The 10,124-nt window shown below is 35.5% G+C and overlaps 2 long non-coding RNA genes across 2 annotated transcripts; both read right to left on the bottom strand.

Moving 5' to 3' along the window:
- Positions 1–608: 608 nt before the first annotated feature.
- LOC128022192 (uncharacterized) lies at positions 609–5,498 on the bottom strand. Its single transcript, XR_008185883.1, has 5 exons — positions 5,331–5,498; positions 4,985–5,207; positions 3,944–4,064; positions 1,240–1,305; positions 609–1,074 (listed from the first exon to the last, which is right to left on the bottom strand). It is a non-coding gene; the product is annotated as an uncharacterized LOC128022192 (long non-coding RNA).
- Positions 5,499–5,848: 350 nt separating this feature from the next.
- LOC128022193 (uncharacterized) lies at positions 5,849–6,741 on the bottom strand. The gene is made up of 3 exons (XR_008185884.1): positions 6,517–6,741; positions 6,284–6,325; positions 5,849–6,184 (listed from the first exon to the last, which is right to left on the bottom strand). It is a non-coding gene; the product is annotated as an uncharacterized LOC128022193 (long non-coding RNA).
- Between the last annotated feature and the right edge of the window lie 3,383 nt (positions 6,742–10,124).

Genomic DNA, 10,124 nt, shown 5'->3' with positions numbered 1-10,124 from the left:
ATTAGTATATTGCTTAAAAATACAGTGTAAAACCATAATGTTATTTAAATATTGTTAAAATTTAGAATATCTGTTTTCTATTTTATATAATTTAAATGTATTTTATTCCTGTGCTGAAAAAATTAAATTTTCAGCAGTCATATTTCTGTCTTTAGTCTCTCATGATCCTTCAGAAATCCTTCTATAATGCTGATTTACTGCTCAAGACCATTTATTTATTATTATCAATGTTAAAAACAGTTTTGTTATGTTATATGATATAGTTTATTTTTTTGGAAACTATTACATTTTTTTTCAGAGCACTCTAATGAATAGAAATATTAAAATAACAGATAGATAAATACATTAAAAATTAAATAAAAAACAAATAAATTATTTATATATTTATAAATAGATCATTCATACAACTTTTGAATAGTAGAGTACGTACTATATAATTTATATTAGGAAAAATATATATATTAATTTTGAGATTTGCTAAATATCACATTTAACAGTGTTATTAAATTATTGTTTTTAAAGATTAATGTAATGTAATGTTAATGTAATTAAAAAAATTCCAAAGTTAATGTAAATGTAAAAATAAGGGAAATAAGCATGCAAGCATATGGACTAACACCAATATAATTAATAAAACAATAACAAATAAAATAAAATAAAATAAAAATAAACTGAATTAATTCAATTGATTGAATTAAGGTAACAAAAAAAGCACAAAATGTCCACAGCAACCATCTTCATATAGAGTACAATGGTTATCATATGGCACTTCAATGAATACCATGGCAAAACATGACATTGTGGTCTGTATTTATATTACATCAAATTTTTATATTTTTCTCAAATGTCTTCTTTCCAATTCTCTCTCTTCTCTTCTCTCCCACTCCTTGATTTCTCTTCCTCCTCCCTCCGTCCCTGATGACTTATCGATCATCCTTTGTGGTTTTATCTGAAGTCTCTCAAAACTCCCAGCTCTGTCTGTCATGCAGCCTGCTGAGGGATTGTTTTGGAGGCCACCGCTCTGTAATTGAAAGCGTGGCCAGAAAGACGAATGATCCCACCGGCAACTTCACCCTAGAGGGAAGCCGTGACCAATTGTGTAAAAACAGTAACACACACCGTGCACCCGCCCTGGGGTTTCACAATACTAAGCTAACGTTAGCTCGCTACATCACATGTCAAGGGTGGCATCAGAGTGTCATGGGACAGCCTAAAAGGAAAAAAAAAACTGTCAAGTACCTTTCTAAATCCCTCAGTGGAGCTTGATGGAGAAGGCTTTGATGCGTCTCAAAGTAGACATCCCATCTGCTGGGTACATTAGAGCAGAGGCAACACAAGTGGTGGGTTAGATTAGCAGTTAGCATGTTATATAGTAAAAGTAATTGTCTATATATCTTCTAATTGTCTATATGTCTTCTATCATTTTTGAAAAAAAAAAAACAATCAACTTTTCAGCTTTTTCTCTTATCTAAGATGTTTTCTTATTCGTGAATGTTGAGCTTTCCAACACAACATGTATTAAAGCATGGTTTTAATGGATTCTCTGTGACATGCTAACTTCCATTCAGGCCTGTGTTGTTCGCAAACTCCTGCAAAAGCTTTTTTGCCACTCAAGTGGAACTAATTTTTGAGAGCAGAAAGTTGTCATGTTCTTTTTTCCCCTGCTCTCTACTTCTGTTGTGCTTCAGTATTCTGTCAGGCATCTAGAGAGGCCTTGCCAGTTTGTTTTGTATATTTGAAACCCTGATGGACTTGATCTGACATGAACTTCACATGCTGACAGCATCTGAATAAAAGCTGTTTACTTCAGTCATCTATGTTTTTTCTAAGTCACAGAATGCACAAGGTGATTTATACAAGTAGACCTGCAGCTACAGCCTATGCTAATCGAAAAAACTACATGAGCAACGACTCTCCACATTAACAACAAAAGTTCCATTCGTCAGTAAATTGGTCAACAAAACACTGAAAAAATAAAATAAAATACTGCTTGATGATGCACAATTACAGTTAAAGTTGTGGACAAATAAGATTTTACTATTAGCTGGGCTACCAATCAAATTCATTGAAAACCAATCAGCGAACAGTTAGGCCATGGGGTAACCTTAAAATCTTAGATGATATGTTGGTAAAAATTGATAAAACTGGTCTTAGTCTTAGATGCATTTTGCTTAATTTTCCCGATATCAAATAAATATGGATTATTTTGTGAAATATATATATATATATATATATATATATATATATATATATATATATATATATATATATATATATATATATATATATATATATATATATATATATATATATATATATATATATATATATATATTTAAATACAAAGATATCGACAATAAGAATAGTAAATTCAGTGCTCAACACACAGTATGGACAATTTGTCTAAAAGCCAGGCTGAAAGAGCTTGGGGAAAATAAAATGACCAAACAAAGCCTGTGTTTCTTCAAGTAAGTTTTTTGGATGACACAGATTTGTAAAAATTGCAAAAATGTGACTTTATATTAAGATGTTATTCTGGTCCTTGTAAAGAAACCAAGAAAACGATTATTTATTATAAATTAAATCATGATATACAACATTTCAAATGTATGTATTAAGTAATTAAACAAATATATAATAAATAAAATATTGCAATTATATTTTATATAACAGATTTAATACAATTGCAAGAATGTTGTGTAAAACTGTAAACTTTTTTTGTTTTTGTAAAGAAAACGGTTAACTATATTCATATGAGCCCTAGGCTACATTAAATTATATATACAAGATATGTGAAAAATGTGAAAAATAAACAAATAATATATGTGCAATCAGATAAAATCCTTACTTTAAAGCCTTGATATCCCACGTTTTCCCAAATGTGTCTCATTTTTGGATCTTTTTTTCATGCCGGTCTATAACTGTGATATAATCTTATTTACTACAGTAAACCAGCCACTAGGATGCAAGTAAAAACAGAATGAGCTGTGGTTGGTTATTTTACTGTATAAGTTTCTTCCTGACAGTTCTTGGCCAGAATAAGCATGTGGCAATGTGGCTTCAAGAGATTAACAAAGCATGTTGATCAAAGAACACAACCTATTTTTGTAATTCAAATTAAACATCAAGAAAATTACATCATCCAGTGTTTTTAAAGCACGGTCAAAAAATATATTTTTTATTTATTAGCTATTTTGAGCCCAGTGTGCATGATTGAAAAATAATAGACATGAGGACGCAGTGTATTCGAGCCTGTGTAAAAACGAGCGAGACAGAAAGAACCGGAGATTCTTGACAAGATAAATCATCAACGACCACATGAGCCATCGCTCCTCCAGCCCGGCCCTGCTGACGCTGAAGAAAAGCTAAGGTTGAGCTGTTTGCTGCAGCTCCTTCACCACTGAGTCATTTAACGGGAGCCTCTCAGGTGCACCCATTTATATTCATCTGTCTTCATTTTCATTGTGTTTCCCCGTGTTGCGGTAGAGACGCTGATGCAAACTGTACCAAATACCAGCCATATCTCTGAGACTGCTGATGTTACACAAACCCACTTTACCCAGAAGTCCAATGCTTTGTCATGAGTGACATACTGACAATGTCCTGTACATTTTTTTAAGGAAAAAAAAAAAACGTTATGTCACAGCTATTACCATGAACTCCAGCGCAGTCAGGACAACATAGCAGTGGACGTTTTTGCCAGGCAAGATATTTATGGATGAAATATCTGCAGTATTCATCTATCAGAGAAAGAGCTTTTTTGTGTACAGCACATACTTTGGCTGAGTATTATAGCACAGAATATTTCCAACACAGTGAATGATCAGGTAAAAATGGCCAGGTGTATGTATGTTGTTGTTATTTCTCTATTTCTTAAGCTCGCTCTCTTTCACTCAGACAAGAAAAGCTTTTCCCACTAGACTTTTCTCATGGCAATTCCTACCTCTGTAAAAGGTAGTGAGAGTGCCGTCTAATTGAATTCTGTGTCAAACGTCTAGGGTTCGGCCATCTCATTAGCTTGCGGTTACTTGATGTCCCAGGACATTAAGCCAATGCCTGACGTACTGAAAAAAAAAGAAACAGACAAAAAAGTCACCTTGTGACTCCCTGAGACTGAAATATTCCAAACATAATGCTTTCTCTTCTAAGTGACCATTCCAAAGGTCTTACACATGTTCTTTGGTATTAGAAAGTGAACTTTTAAAACATGAAATGGTTATTTTTTTGCACGATAAATTATCAAAAAATCTTGAAAAGTAAAAAAAGGATATATTTATTTACCATCACATGAATTAATTATATATATATATATTAAAATATATTAAAACCTTTTAAATGATTATAATATTTACCAATATTACTCTTTTATTGTATTGTTTATTCGAATAAAAGTCGATTAGGGGGGTCTATCAAAAACATTAAAAACCTACTAACCCCAGAACTTTTAAATGGTAATTAATGTTTTGGTATTCACATAATATATCATTTTAAAAGACAAAGCAAACTCTAAAATTGCAGTTACGTGCAAACTTGTACATCTGTGAAACCACACATCATCTAAATGATCCATATTAACAAGCCAAATTGCACTGTTTCTCAGAAACCATAAATAACCCAGTTATTTACATCACTGCAACATCTCAAAATGAAACCACCTCCAACACACTCTTAAAAATAAAGGTCCTTTAATGGCAGCAATAGTTCCACAAAGAACATCCATGTAACTTATATATTGCACAACAAGTTCTTTATAATGAAAAGATTTATTAAAAGGTTATTAAAATAGTGTTCATAATTTTTTTTAGGGAACCTATAACGGTGGTTCTATTGCATCACTACTTTTGGAACCTTTACTTTTAAGAGCGTGTAATCAACAAATCTTTGAGTGCAAGTAGATCAAAAAAATAAAAATAAAATAAATATATAGTTTGTACAGCGTATACCGTCATACCACCCATGGGTTTAGTCTTATGTTTGAGGTTACCTCCATATTCTTGGAGACTAAAAGCAGTAAAGACTTGGCAGTAAAAGGGTCTTTGCACTGTGAAGTCAATTTGAATTGATGGTTCTCTGTGTCGTTTAAGAAGACTTCAGTATGCGTTTACAGCCCATATGATCGCCTTTTAAGTGGCCCCAGAGCTCTACACACAGTCTGCTGTTTGTGTTAATAGGTGCCATTGCCCACCAGGAGTCGTCGCAGAAAGGTTCTAAATAAATAATAATGCACATATGAATAAATAAAGAAGTGTCAGTCTGAGATCGGTCATCAGAGACGATCCATTCCAGGTAAGCGCTGCAGTCATAAGAGTTTTGATTATTTATTTAATTACCTGCAAGATCCCATATCCTTCGAGCACGTCCTGTTGACTGCAGCAGAGGGAGAGGCCTGAGAGAAGCCACTCCCTGCTTTTCAGCCCAGCAGGAAGAGTTGCATTGTGGGTCAGTTCTTATCGTGAGGGCTCCGGGGAACATGAAAAATGCATCAGTGGTAAGAAAAAAAAAAATCTGAGAGGAGGAGATGAGGAAATGAAAAGATGCTGGAAATTATCCCTTGATCCTGTTTGTAAACATGGTTTTGCCATTAAGCTCGGGAACAACATCGCGTTTGTGCACAGAAGTGAACTCTTGGAATGCTGTCAAGCTGGACCAAAGTGGTACATATAGCACAAACTGCAATCACTGTTTTATCCAAGCGCTAATAAGCATAACGGCTGTGAATAGGCTGTGGCAATGTACCAAAAGTTGACAGGCAGTTAATAATTCAGTGGAGCTCAAGTTTTTTATTTTTTATTTTTATTTATTTTTTTATGATTTTGAATGGATTATTGAAGGAGCCAAGCGTTAGACTTCCCAGTAAGCAGACATTCCTAATAAGGTTTTGGCCCCTCCTCATCCCCTTTCCTGCAGGAGATGACAAGGGTCAGAACTCCCAGTGAGACCACCTAAAGATGACTAGTATAAGGCGTGGTTGATTAGCAGTTTCAATTAGTAACGGCTGTGTGACTTACAAGGCAGAGGCAGATTCAGTTTCATTTATCTAGTATAAGTCATCCCCACGGTAAATCTCTTACCTTCATTTTGACGTTCATGTCAGACTCACACAGCTTGTTGTCAGTCTTGATTTCTGTGCTGCTCCGACCAGATTGGAACTTCAATTTACTGTGGTTCCATGAGCCATTCAGTCCTGACAGTAATGTGGAGCACAGCTCCAAAATGAGCCTCATGGAGCCAACTAATTTCAATTCAATCTACTGTTATGGACATTGTGCTTGTTCTCCCTTACCTTAGACAGTAGGATCTATTTACTCCATCAGTGGGATATGATCTGAAAACACACACACACACACACACTCACACACATGATTCTACACTAACCTGTCACGTTTCTCACAGTGTGCTCGCTCTCTGGGGGAGCGAATGCATATTGATCTGACTGCAAACTCTTTACACCAAAGGGCCATTAGGGCAACATTACTTCCTGTATATCTCACTCTCCTTTTTCCCTCCTTTACTTACAGATGAGCCTTGAGTAAGAGATCTATTGTGTGAATGACACACCCGTGCTGTTTTGACTGGAGCTGTCATTCATTGTGCTGTCTGTCTTCAACGCCGCTGCTGTATGGGGTTGCACATAGCTCAGGTTACCAAGGACGGGGGGCAGGGACAGAGACAGAGATGCACAGCGATCCTCTAGGCTGAATGAAATGAATGATTGGCATGACAAGAATGCAGAAATGAAGCTAATTGTGCAGAAAGCATTCACAGTTCAGTAAAAAATGTTCTAAAAAATACAGTTCATACAGGAGAATGGGGATAGTTGTCACCGCAGAGAATATTCCTCAGGGTTTATGTTTGAAAAAGCCAATTTTTGTACTGGCACAAAACAACATTTATAGGCACATATACATTTTGGTTATAAAGAGCAATTACATTTTTCCAGATTATCGAGCATGTTGTAACACAATGTGTGGTGGATGTCATATTGTGGGCTTGAAGCCTATAGGTTTTTATGCAAAATTTTAACAGTAAAACAATTTCTGCTCTGAGTTTGGGTTACTTATAACGTGCATTTAGGAAAGCAACATGTGCAAATAATCCGCCCAAACTTGTAACGACATGCAATTATAAACCAGCTGCTAACAACAAAAGAAAAGGGCTCCCTAAAGTTATCCACCAAAATAAAGTCTTGATCATTAAACTTTTGAAAATGAAGAAATTAAGGCTGACATAAAATGTTAGAATTGTTTTTGGTGATAAGGGTAGTAGTAGTTTTAGTTGTTGTAGTTATACTAATATATAATCAACAATTTTGGCCAAAAAAGTGCTCTCTATAACTCTAGTATAAATGTATGATATGTAGTACAACATGTGACAACTTGCTTTAACCGGTATCTATCATAATTATATCATGAGATTTAAGACACATGTTCACTTGTCCCAACCTGAATACTTTCAGTTCAAATATGCTATTGTGCAATAGAATTTAATGATATGTCAAACTGTGCAGCTTAAAGGGAGGGTGAAACACTATTTCATGCATACTGAGGTTTTTACACTGATAAAGAGTTGGATTCCCATGCTAAACATGGGCAAAGTTTCAAAAATTAAGTTGTACGTTTGAAGTAGTATTTTTGTTCCAAAAATACTTCTTCCGGTTTGTCACAAGTTTCGGAAAGTTTTTTCGAGTATGGGTCTGTGTGACGTTAGATGGAGCGGAATTCCTTATATGGGTCCTGAGGACACGTCTGCCGGAAGAGCGCGCTCACGACCGTAGAGCAGAGCAGATCAGAGACATTCACTGATCAGAGAGCGAAATGTCACAAAAGAAGTGTGTTTTTGGTTGCCAGGGCAAGACAACCCTGCACAGATTACCAAAAAATAAATAAAAAATTAAGGGACCAGTGGATGGAGTTTATTTTTGCAGAGCATAAACGGAGTTGTGCAAGTGTTTGTGTTTGTTCCCTGCATTTCGAAGATGCTTGTTTTACAAATAAGGCCCAGTTTGACGCCGGATTTGCATATCATTTATTTCTTAAGGATAATGCAGTCCCAACGAAAAAGGGTCACGATCGTGTGTTGGAACCGCAGGCGGTGAGTAAAACTGCTTCAAATATCTCTGTGTTGTTAACTTAACTATCGGCACGTAAGCACATCCAGTAAACAACATGCGATGTTGGCATCAAACTGCACTTCCCACATGTACACCTTTAAAGAAAAAAGAAAAGAAAAAAAAGACGACATAAAGTGGAACTTAGTCATTTTCCAAAACCGCTAAGCAAATGTATACAGTTTCAGTACATACCAGAGACGGCCCTCTGTAGTCGTTGCTGCTGCTGCTCTTGTTAAATTTCAGCCTCTGGATCTTATTCTGGATCATAAATATACGCTGAATCTGACTGTTAGCCATGGTTTGTTTTGGATGATGGTTTTTTCCTCACAGTAATGTCACAGCTTCCAGACGCAAAAGCCTACTCGTGCTCGTGATTCTTTAGCTCCGCCCACACGTCACGCCTCCAGCCGCTCGTGTTTTTCCGAAAAAAAAAAATGGTACAGACTATCTTTCTCTTATAAATATAATAAAACTAATAAAAATAAAAACTTTTTGAAAACATAAGAAGGATGCAGTACTACTCTATAGGTACTCAAGATTAACAGGAGATTGAGTGAAAATGAGCACCCCCCCCCCCCCCCCCCCCCCCCCCCCCCCTTAAAGAGTGGATGTATGCAGTCTTCTAAATGACTTATTTTGTTGCTTCAGTGTTCTTGGTAGCACAAAAAAAGGTTCCACTTCCAAGTCTCCATGATATTCCGATGCCTATGGCTTGGGTTTGTGAGCACCACAGACATTTTTCTCAGAAAAGCATCAAATCATGTTGCTTATTTATTAAACACAAGCTAAACAAATTGCTGTACAAATTGTTATTAAATCCATTCTTATAAATGGTTAAATGGTTTAAATGGTTTGGTTGAACTGAATGTGAAAATTTAGTCAAAAAAGGTTTTAAGGAATGAATCACAAAGAACTTTGTTCTGCTTGTGGTTAATGAATGAAACCCATGCAAGGTTTTTGTATGTCAATACAGTACATTGGTTTTAAAAGTGATTAATTCATTTGTTTTAACTTCAAGGCCAATGAAGCATAAAGAATGCCAAGGAACATATACTCTCTATTCAATTCTCAACTAAATACATCTATGGGATCCTTGACAAAGGAAAAAATATTAGAATAGCTAAAAACCCCAGTAGCATTTAGCTACACTGGTAGATGAAATGTGTGATTATTACATTTTCTATATATTTTTCGTTTTTAATTGTCAAGTTTTCTGATTGCACATGCAGAGGTGGCTATGTTTAAACCTTTTGGAAAAGAAATATCTATTTCCCCCACAGTTGGTTCCTGCCTTGAGCAGATGGCTTCATTTGCAGCATTTAAATATAAGGGATATATCTGAGCTCTACCTGAAACAATCTTGCTTTCATCTTTTTGGACAACAGGTTTTCCTTGTTGTCCTTTGCAAAATACTAAACAGGGTCAGAAAAAGCAAGTTTTGACTAAAATATCAAAGTAGCTCAAATTACAACTATCACAGCATGTAAAGAAGAAAGCAAAGAAGAAAAAAGAAGAAACACAACAGCGCTCGCTCTTAGACTGAATTGTTTCCCTGCCAGCTTAGAGCGTCAAAGTCCTAAGGAGAGAAGCTGGAGTGCAGCAACAAAACATCACAAAGCTAACCGAATCCCTCAGATCTAAACCAAATACATACCCTCATTCCATCTTAAAGAAATCTAGCTTCCATCTCAGCAAACACAAGCTCTCAAAGCTACAGCCAAATGTTCCATTAATCAGACCTGGTGAATATGTTTCAGCAATGATTAAAGGGAAAGAAACTGGTTAACGTGCATGGCTAACTATTATTGTTTGTATAAAGCTTAAGAAGTTGATTCTAAAAAAAGGATTTAGGTTAAAGGTTAAGGGCCATATTTACCGAACAGGGCAAGTTTGCATGAGAGCACAAACCCATAAAAGTGCAAATGGAAGTGGAAAGTTCTGCTGGTAATCTACTGACAATGAGCAATTTTAAGTAGAATAATTTACAACTTCCAAAAATAAAAAATAAATAAAT

This window comes from Carassius gibelio, chromosome A11 (assembly GCF_023724105.1).
Source record: "Carassius gibelio isolate Cgi1373 ecotype wild population from Czech Republic chromosome A11, carGib1.2-hapl.c, whole genome shotgun sequence".
Lineage (NCBI taxonomy): Eukaryota > Metazoa > Chordata > Actinopteri > Cypriniformes > Cyprinidae > Carassius > Carassius gibelio.
Note: the sequence above shows the minus strand (reverse complement) of the source record. Positions and strands in the feature narration are given on the sequence as shown.